We start from the raw sequence: 11289 nt of genomic DNA on the forward strand, positions 1-11289 counted from the left end.
AATTTGTCAAAGCTAATACTTGCGTGCTTCCACATTTTCCTTTTCCTTTTAATATTTTTGATGGTCGTGCCTCCACATTTGTTAGGTCCACATCTAACATGTGATTCCATCTCTTTATAAAATCAAAGATCCCACCCCAAATTTAATATTGGCATGGACCACATGACACTTTAGATTTAGCGATACGGGTCGAAAAGAAAACCCAATGCGTTTGCCTATCCTTTTTATTAATTTACATAAAAAAAATATAATATAGGAATGCAATCGTTACAGGATATATTTTCACATATTAAAGATCAAACGAGTTATTGTTTAGAATTGTGTAATCCCACAAAACCATTAAACGTGTGTGGGAGATAGAGTGAGGTTTAAGTTTTTGCCTTTTCTGTAAACTCCTTTGTACAATGTTTGTTCAAATAAGTTTCAATTCGACAATATTTTCATGTCACAATGTGATAGTTCAAACTCTGCTCGAGCATTAGAACCATTACTTTGAAATATTTATGGATACAGTTATAGAGACGAGCCACCCACATAAAACACAAAGGTAATTACATCTCTCACACGATAATCTGTAATATATATGTGTGTGTGTGTGTGTGTGTGTGTAGGCGCGCGCTGAAAACACAATGTATATGTAAAAGTTGGATTAAGCAAAACTTTTTGTACGTAATATTAGTTGACATAATAGATGTAAGCTCTGAATGTATGAATTCATTTTCATTAGGGATTTCAAATTGGTTGGGTAGATATCTTCCCAATTTTGATTAAGCAAGGACCACTTTGGATCGGGACCACAAACCTATCTTTTTCTTTTATGTCGAGAGAATTTAATGTCCTTCTCAAATTGCAAAAATGGTATTTTACACAAGTAAATTTCAGGGCATGTTTTGATATTAATGTGTGAGGTTTCTTTCGTTTGATCAAAACATTACATGTAAAGTCCTGTCCCTTAGTAATAAATTGATTTGGGCATAATAATTTGTATCTGAAAGATGCTTAGATTCTAACACAAAACTACTAAAATAGTCGGTCTCTTCAAGAATTTGACATTGTACTATTTTCTTTAATTATATCGAGTTAGATACGCTTAGCACGGACTCACTGAGTTATTCAAGAATTTGACATTATACAACTTGATGTAGTATTTTATGTTGTTAACAACTTGATAGTATTTTAGGTCAGTAGTTTAGTTGCCTTTAGGTCAATAGCGTAATTGAGTTTTAAGCTCGTTGCCTTAAAGATTATCTCACATCGTATTGATGTATCAACGTCTTTGTAATGACTATTATTATCTAAAAACAAAAAGTTCAAATTTTAGAGAATCCACCTGAACTTCTTCGGTGGTTGGGACAACCCCTCTTTATCTCAGTGTCCGAGGTTTGATTCTTATGAAAGTTAAAATCTATGATTTATTGAATTGAAGTATAAACAATTTCGAAATATAAATTAATCGGCTTTCATACTCCATAAGCGTAAATTAATAGACAAACATATAATGTCTAGGTCCTCTCCATTCATTGTCAATTGGTTTTGAGTTGGATGACTACAAACTTAACACTTTATATTATTCTATGAGCTCCCATAATATCTTTGTAACGGTATAGAGGTTTATTCAGTTCATTATGTATTATATTCACGATGTATTCATGTCATGTAATAATGTGATGACAACCCACATTAAAAAAAAAACATCGACTATTTTATGAGAAGTTTCAATAACTTAAAATCAAATTCCTACGACCATTAATTGGATATGTGTGGTGGACATGTAAGTGGGCAAATAATGAAGAACGAGAACAGTTCAATTGTAGTTAAAAACTTAGTGGGGTATAATTCTACCTTTAGTCCACATCATAGGGTACTTCTTATCCACCTAGGAATTAAAGTTTATTATAGTTCAAATTTTATGTAAACCATTCGTTTTGCAGTACTTTTTTGGCGCCCCACTGACTATTAACTTCATTCATGGTCGAGATAAGTGAGAAGGAAAAATTAATTACAGCCGATCGTATCATTTGAGAGTCTGGTTGAAATATGGTGGGTCTTGATCTGATAAACTATAGACAGCTGTCACGTACATGCTACACACGTATCTTTTTTTTTGACACATTTTGATTGTCAGATTTCTTCATCTCGATTCGTCTCTTATATCACATATCCTATTATTATTATAAGACGAGGACCACCCTCTTCTCCAATGACCACGGTTAAAGTAGTACTACTTATGCGAGGTCATTAGATTTCCTAATGATGGCTATAACTATTTGTTTCATACGAGTGAAATTAAGAACAGTGGAGGCGATTGTGCTTATTATGAGAACACTAAAGCAGAGGCCGATCAAATTCCTCTAAATGTAAATGTAGGTGATTCCAATTACTTGCAGTAAACTTCGACCTTTTTGTTGTTGAAGAGCTTTTGATTGGTTATAGTTAGGGTGGTATGGCTGTATTTGTTCATTTACAGGTTTATTATGCTTCAAGAATGAAAGTTACAGGAGGACGTGTTAATGATTTAACTGAAAACCCATATTGAATTTATGCAAATGAAGGGTTGGAAATTAAAAATACTTTAATTTCCAAATGATAAAGGAAACTAATTTCACATAGACAAAGAAGAATGAAGCGGGAATAAACTGAATTGAATCACTTGACTTGATTTGATGAAAATAAACTACAAAGACTGGTCTATTTGTAGACCCAAATTCTACCAACTAACTAAGACCACTACTAAATTGATCCCACTAACTCATCCATTAACCCACATACTTAATCAACTAAAAGCAAATAACTTCCCACTAACTTAACTCTCTAATTACTAATTAAATTAATTTTGAGTTTATATAAAATTACATTAAACATGAAGGAGAGCCAATTGTTTGTTGATTCCCACTTCAGTACAACCAAAGAGAGAAAGATGGCATGATATTTGGTAGTGATGAAAATGAAGAGAGAGAATGAGGGAGAAGATGAAGCAGATAAATATGGTATTGGCGGTGGTGGTCGAACAAGATGGTGGCGATTGAAAAAAGATTCAGAGTCTTTTGAGATAGTTTAATTTAGGGTTATTTTCACCCTATTTTGTCCAATTTAAGCGCTTTTAAAGTTGTTGTCATCAAAGTCAATTAAGTCAAACACAATTAACCATACCTGACTCGAAAATAATTGTCAATTTGGTTAGTCACCTGCTACACGGCCCACAAGGCCAGAACTACCAATACCTAATTATATATAGGGGAGCACTGAATCAGTTCACTATCACAGCCGATTAATTGGCGATCAGAACAAACACGTTTAGAAGAAAAAGGAGAAGATCTCGGCGGTTCATATATTCCACGTTTCAATGACGAAGTTGAAGAAACGGTCCTCTAAAGACAATGAAATTTAAGATGGGCCCCTACTATGAAAACGACTTCTTCAATAAACCCAAAAGGCAATCAATATCATATTAAGTGATCATTAATTTAGTAAAAGAGATTTAAATAACAAATGACTTGTGTTGTTTTTGTTTGCTTTTGTTTGTTAGTTAGTTAGGTGCTTTTTTTCCATTGTTATCATCCATCTTATTGATAACAAAGTTTTACCGGAATAAGTCTAATTTATTTGATTAGTTTTTGTATGGTCAGTATTTTAGAAGGTACATTGAATTGTTATCGAGAAATTATTCATTTTTTTGTACATATATCTAAATATATATCATATTATTTTTCATTATAAACATGTGGCGCATAAAATGTCATTAACTAACGTAACACAAAACGCACTAAACTATGTAAACATAATTTTATAACTTAATAAATGTTTGGAAGTTGTAAAATCCTTATCTGTTGTACGTTCTATACTTTTAATTTCATTGATTGATGTAATTTTTGCATTCAAACGTTGTGATATTTGATTTTAAAAGTTGATTAGAACAGTATTTTTGATAAGTTATCGTAGTATCCGATCATCAGTTATAAGTCGCAATTTAATATATCGGTATCTTCCATGATGCAAAATGCATTGTGCATCTACTCTTTTTATTTTATTCTTTTAAGATAATAGACTTGCGCTAGAAAAATATTTAGGTTTTTTTGCTTTAATTTTCGGAAGATGACAGTATGCGAATATAAAATTTAATACTATATCAATTTTCAAACAAAATAGTACTAGTGGTATGTCGATTGCGTGAAGATAAGGAAAGGGAAAGGCGAGCTAGTTGGCAAATAGTCCATGTGAATTAAAGAGGAGTTTTGTAGCACGTGATCACCTCCTTAGCTTCTTACACGTGTCTCCGTGGTCCCTTCTCACTTAACAACGTGGGGTTTTACCCTTGGGTTGTGTTTGATAGCAAGCTGGGGAAAAGAAAAAAAATAGAGAAATTTTTACTCCGAGAAATTTTTACCCTGAGAAACATTTACTCTAGAATATTTTATGTATTTTTTCTCTGTTTGGTTCGCTAAGAATTTTTTTCCTTGTTTTTCTGTATCTCTAGTTTCCATTGTTTGTTAGCATGTGAGAAAAATGTTTGTCTTCATAACTTGCCACACCATTTGTTGTTATTTTGTTCAATGCCCAAAAAATTATATTATCCATGATTTTTTATCCCTTACAAAAAGAAAAAGTATCATAAAACTGAATATATATATAGTGTGCAATAAAATCACTTCATGCAATAGTTTTGTTTTAAGAAATATCATAGTATTCAGATTATAGCACTACCCTCCAATCCCAATTAGACCAAGGCACTAAAGCAAAATTTGTATGCTTAATCCCCTTGTCATCTAGCCACATATCATGCTCGAGTAAAGCTTCACTAAGAGACAGGCTTCTATCAACTCGAAAAAAATACCTGTGGAACATTTACTACTGGTTCATAGGGAAATGGTTGAATTTAAAAAAGAATAGTTGAGAGAGAGAGATGAAGGAAGTTGATAAGAGAATAGCATAAGAGAATAACAACCTATATTGAACTATTAATAACTACTAAATTACTTGCTCCAGTACAGGAAAGAAAGAGAACTACCACATGGTATGAAAAGGTCAACTTGTAATATGAAATTTTAGAGGGAGGAGAACGGATTGTGATGGGAGAGAGAAAGGATTTAGATATATATATATATATAGAGAGAGAGAGAGAGAGAGGATTGAATGGAGATGATGGTTAATTAGAATACTTCAGAATTTTTACTATGCCTTCATGAATGATGGGAGAGAGAAAGGCAAGCAACATCACCAATACAAAAAAACTATTTGTTATGATATTTTGACCCGTTTTTTTTTTGGAGAAAATTTTTACTCAATAAAAGGTGGGTCACTGTTTTCTCTCTTTTTGGAGAAAATGGGGAAAAATAGTCACGTGACTAAATTTTTCCTTTTTTCCAAATTACCTGTCAAACATGGAAAAAAATACTATTTAAGAGAAAGTGTTTCCATTTTCTCCAGAAAAATGGCTATCAAACAGGGCCCAATTGGTAGTTGTTGTTTCCCGTACTCTTTTCCACTCATGCCCGAAATTTTTATATTTCTCCGCAGGGTTAATCCCTCTCTGGCCCCCCGAACTGTCCAATTAGCCATTTCCCCTCTTACCATTTTGGTCCCTTTAACTATATTTTATTTTATTTCCACAAACTTTTAGTTATACTTTGGTTTCTCTTTCTTCTTCTTTTTTTCTCTTCTCTCTTCAAAATAATGTAGGTTTTTGGTCAGACGACAACAGGTTGACCTATAATCAGTGGCGGACCCAGAAAATTTACTTTGTGGGTGCACAATTATATTAATTAAGTTGTAAAAAAGAATATCATATCAATGACGAATCACAAAACTTCATTACGAACCTCTACCAAAGTTAGTTATAAATGTGAATTGCTAAATAGGTATATGTGTCATTCAAAGCGATGACCTTTATATGTGAAGCAGCACTCTAAACTAATAAGTACAAATTATATGTTAAAAAAAATATATAAGATGATCTTTATCTTGCAAAAAAAATCCTTATAATCAATATCATGTAAACAAGTTAAGGAAGGGGCGGAAGAGAGATAAAAGTGACTTGAAAATAATATTGTTAGAAAATATACATAAAAAATGAAGGACGTAGAAGGCATAAACGAAATATGGGGATGCAAATAACTCTACCGGAGGTTAGATGAATTTTATCAAAAAAAATTTCAAACTCAAATTTACAACATAATAGAAACTAATGAAATTTTGATCGAAAAATAATAGTTAAAAAACAAACTTGAGGTGCCAAGTAGATAGCGACAAAAAAAGAAGAAGTATAATAACAAATGGGGCCATTAAAAAAAATAACAAATGGAGAATTTTGAAGCCCCCCTGTAAGTGTTTATGGCGCCTACCCTTGAGAGGAAGTTTGTGAAGGAAGGAGGCGCTTTTAACAGCTACGCCTGGCACCATTAAGCTAAATACTGACTTATGATTAAATTTAGCAATTACTTTTATTTTAACAAAAATAGTCTTCGAAATTTTGGACCAATGCACATGTTTATGTCGGGGCCCTGAGGGGGGGGGGGCACATGACTCCACGGGCTCCAACGTGGATCCGCTCCTACCTATAATCTAGCACAATCTGCTTTGACTCCTTAATGTTTTTATTTATGTTTTTGCTTTTTAATCCTTCCGTTAACTGTTGACTGGTAAAGTTTATTTATCTTCGTTGTAATTTTGGTAGCCGTTAGTGGCCCATAAATGAAGTTATTTCAAAAAAACTGTAAGTCGGGCAATAGGAGAAGATCCCAATGTAAAATGTAAACGGCTAAACCCTTTTGCAGTTTTGCTCTGAAAGGAGCACAAAACCCTTTCCAAGAACATACTCCCAAAAGGAGAGCAACACTCCTTTGAAACCAATCTTTGGAATGAGACAAAGTTCATTCATGGTTGATTTGCAAAGCGGGCACACAAAGCCTCCGCATATTTAAAGTGCAAAGGGGCTTCCCATTCCCCCAACCTATTTCTAGACATCAATTAGATAATATTCTTCGACAAAATATATAGAAGGGATATGGGCACAGAGGGACACACTATAAAATAAAAGGGTAAAGGTAAAGAAAAACACATTTAGGGATCGAAAAGATGTTTGACGATGTGGGTGGACACATTCGGTGCCCTTCCCGACTAATCGATATTTATTATTATGGTTTAATGATGTTAATCTTTTTTTTTTTTGTTGAAAGTTTAATGATGTTAATCACTGGCTATATTTGTTAAAGGTTTTTTCTTGCTCCCTCCTTATCATATTTTTGAAAATGATCTCATTGTCTCTAAGTTAGTCACTCAATTTTAGATTTTTTTTTTTACCTTCTTTAAAAGAAATTCAGTCTTTATTTCTTCTTTGTTGTTGGCTAGCTCACTGTCGACAATCTTCTTCAAAAAATTTTTTATTCTTTTTATTATTCTTTTTGTTTCTTTTTCATACCTCTTGAGGGACGTGTGAGAGGAAAGGGCCACAGGTGTTACTGCACCAGAGCCTCTCAAAAAATAAAAGATAATCGACCAGGTCAGCAAGAATAACAGCAAGTGCAGTGAGGCACATCACGGGTGAGAGTTACCTCACAAACACTTGTGTTAAGCGCATATTGCATTTGAGTCCTTTCAAATAACTAACTTTAGGGTTAGATATTTCAGTATCGAAATTAGTGTAAGAACTTGGTGGTACCTTAATTACCTAGTAACCACCTTATTTTACAAGCTTGAGAGGTCAGCAGGAGAGAAATTAGGGATGGAGCGGAGCGACAAATAGAGAAGTTAGAGAAGGAGCAAAGAAAAAAATATATTAAGAAGCTGTGAAAGAAATTGTCACAACCTAAAGGTCCTAAAAACAAAGATATAACACATTTGTTAAATGTATGATGGTGGTTATCCACTCCTAGCGGCTGACAATAGGGGAGTGAATAATGCGCCTATCACTGGAGTGCCTTAGAACTTTCCAATATTATATTGACGGTCATTAGATATGAAGTCATGCCTAACGTCATTCTGCGCCAATGTGAGACGCGAATTTAGGGTTTAGAAGTAGAATGCTCTCCCACGTGCTGTTTTGGTTGTGATGATCGACCGATCGAGTAATTAATATTTAGCTCAAATCATGCACATGACTACATTACTTCTAATATTTCAAGCACTGCCTTTAATACATACTTTCCTGTTTTCCTTTTTTTTTTTTTTTTTTTTTGTTGAACTTCCTGTTTTCTTTTCTTGATCACATTAACAAAATGGCCCAAAGTGAAAAACTACCCAAAAACTGTATGTAAAGATTTTTGAGGGTTCAATGATCCATCTAGGCTTCACGCTTGCCAAGATTGATAATGGACGAGAGGAGCAATCGAGGTTCCAAATATGGATCAGCACTCGTAATGATGCATTCTATTTACATTCATATATCATGTAAAACTAAAGTATATTGAGACTTTTAAACCTTCAAATTTTATCAATTTATAAACAACCGCCCGACTGAATTGGATTTAAAATGAAAATAAATTCTAAGATTATATGAATTTTGATCTGCACGGTATTTCCATTGTAGTCCACATCTTAATTTATCAAGGCACTTGTAGAATTTTAAAACATGATCTCCTTATTTTACACATAAAACCATTTCAAAGTAAAATGTATATATACATATAATATTTTATTTGTCATATTTGAATCAAACAATAAACTCTAATAATCCCTTAACCATCATAATGTGTATGCTTGCCCACATGATTGTTAAGTTGGATTTAAATATCAAAACAATCAACAATAGTATAATTTAGTTTATCTTCTTCACACCATGTTACCTACCAACCATCTTCCTAATAATTGTTCAATAATAAATAGTTACTTAAAAATTAGAAAGAAATTACACAAATTAAGAGACTAATAGGTAAGATGATGCCACCCACTTGTTAATTTAGAGAGGGACCCATTAGAGATGAATGTGAGTTTTTTCTCTTTTTTTTTTTTTTTTTGAAACCATTGAAACATTCGTAAGTTGATTAAATCGCAAGTTACATGGATGATCATAATTATTTCTCTCATCTGAAAACTTCATGAGTTACATACCTTTAAATAGAAAGTGCATCATGAAGAGAAAGAAATGGGACTAGACACCGACTCAATAAAATGAAAGAATCCTAAAAATCACGGATGAAAGGACCCTAAAGGTCAACAAAATAAGAAGAAAAAACTAAAATAACCATTGTTGATGTCACCGGAAAATCATTCTCGTCACCGAAAAACCGCTGCCACTGAATCCCATATCCCACCATCACCATAATCACAACCATTTGCTAATTAACTCCACGCCATCGCACCACCACTGAATCCCAGAGCCAGAGTCCACCGTCACCACCACCTCACAACCACCATCGCCACTAACCCTCCACCAGATCCGATCTCCAACATTTTCTTGTACCCTTGCAAGATCCGAACACCCCAATCCACCACTACTCACACCACCACAACCAGATTCAATCATAAAATCAAATTTTTCCATACCAGATCTGTACTCTTCAACCACCACTAAAACCACCACCATGAGCAAGTCAGTCACCACCCAACATCACAACACACCACAACATAATATCCTCTTAGAAACAGAGAGAAAAAGAAAGAAGGAGAAAGAGAGATTGGAACTAAGAAAGAGGGAAAAACTGAATAAATTGAAAGATAACTATGGATAACTACCCCATAGATGAGGCTGTGAGATTTTTCTCTTATTATCAAGTTAATAGCTATATCAAGCAAACAATCTTTGGTTATAGTGGTAAGATGTTTAATCTTCCATCTTAGAGGTCAATGTTTGAGGCACACTAGTAATTGAAAAAAAATACTAAAAAGTTCAAAAGTAATTAACTTGAAGAGTAAAAAATGACCACATTATTGGTTAGATACTGCAATTACATAAGAATACTCTATTTCAATGTGCAACTAATCAACTTTTTTGTATTCACCAATATTTTTCGTTGTGTTTAATTTTGTGCCCGATGTCCCATTTAATTGTTTTTTTTTTGTTGAAAATGATCCCATTTAATTGCATCTAATAAATAAAAGTTTTGAAGTTTCCAATATGTCTAAAGTCAGTAGGTATAAAAGACCAATAAATTTTGTATCCCAAATACATAAAAAAAGAGAAACAATCTTGAATTCAAACAAGTAGCCTATGATGATATTGAAAAATATATAACCAAAAGTTCATTGACAAAAATAAAGTCCATCCAAAATTGTCAAAAACAAAATAAAGTCATTGGTATTTGGTCAGTGGCCAACTGGCATTTAGGCTTGAATTACTTAAAATATGATTATCAATGTAAATTATGATAAGTGTTTTTTTTTAATATAGAATAGAATATGTTTTAAAAAATAACAAACAAATAAGTAGATATATAGCACTTCTTCAGGTAGAGAATCTAAGGAGAAGTTTTATATACTAAAATATTATGTTGGTGGTGGAGCATGAACTTTGCCAAAAGGACAAGAGTTGAATCACCTAAAGATGAACATATATGCACCTTATTTTATTCAAATGCTTCCTTAAAATATTGATATTAATTAGTTTAGTTATGGAGAAGAACTTTAAAGCATCTCCATTCAAATGTGCTTAGAAATGCTAGAATAATTTAAATTTGACTTTACAGTTTTACTTAATTGATGACATTGTTTTCTATTTTTGACTTAATTTATTGAGATTATAAGAAAAATAATTGGTCATATGAGCGGTGCGAAAGACGTTAATCAATTTACTGAGTTAAACTTTGGGCAAGACCTTAAAAAGAATTGGAAAACATCAATTTTTCAAAATCACCATTTTTATGAAAAATATGTTTCATTCTGCATCCATTTATTTACGAGGCAACCCCAATATTGTATAGGAATAGTTAGAAGAAGAGAAGCAATCTCGATGAATTCTGGGTCAGAAGCGAGTATGGTTTAATATGTGGTACCTTCAACAAAAGCTTAAACTTTGGTGCAAAGATCCCCATACCAGTGTTTTCTCATACTAATATACATGAGATGATGAGACTTTTATATTAAGATAGACAGTTTTATAACATGTCAAATAACATGTCAAAAACTCCTATTAAATTCACTATCAAAGTAAAAAAATTATTTAAATACTATTGTCAGACTGGAGAAGAGTTAAACAAGTGAGTTAGGGCATGAGGGAAGCACAACTGGAGAAAGTCAAGTGCTTCTTCCCCTTTTATTAACTTAATTAAATCTCATATTAAAATATTTAATAATTCACTAATAAATTTAATCAAAGGCATAATATGTATAACTTATTAATCAAATGTTTACTAGTGCTAG

Source organism: Eschscholzia californica, unplaced genomic scaffold (assembly GCF_041429995.1).
Source record: "Eschscholzia californica isolate CP2 unplaced genomic scaffold, dmEscCali1.0.p SCAF_1, whole genome shotgun sequence".
In the NCBI taxonomy this organism is placed as follows: domain Eukaryota; kingdom Viridiplantae; phylum Streptophyta; class Magnoliopsida; order Ranunculales; family Papaveraceae; genus Eschscholzia; species Eschscholzia californica.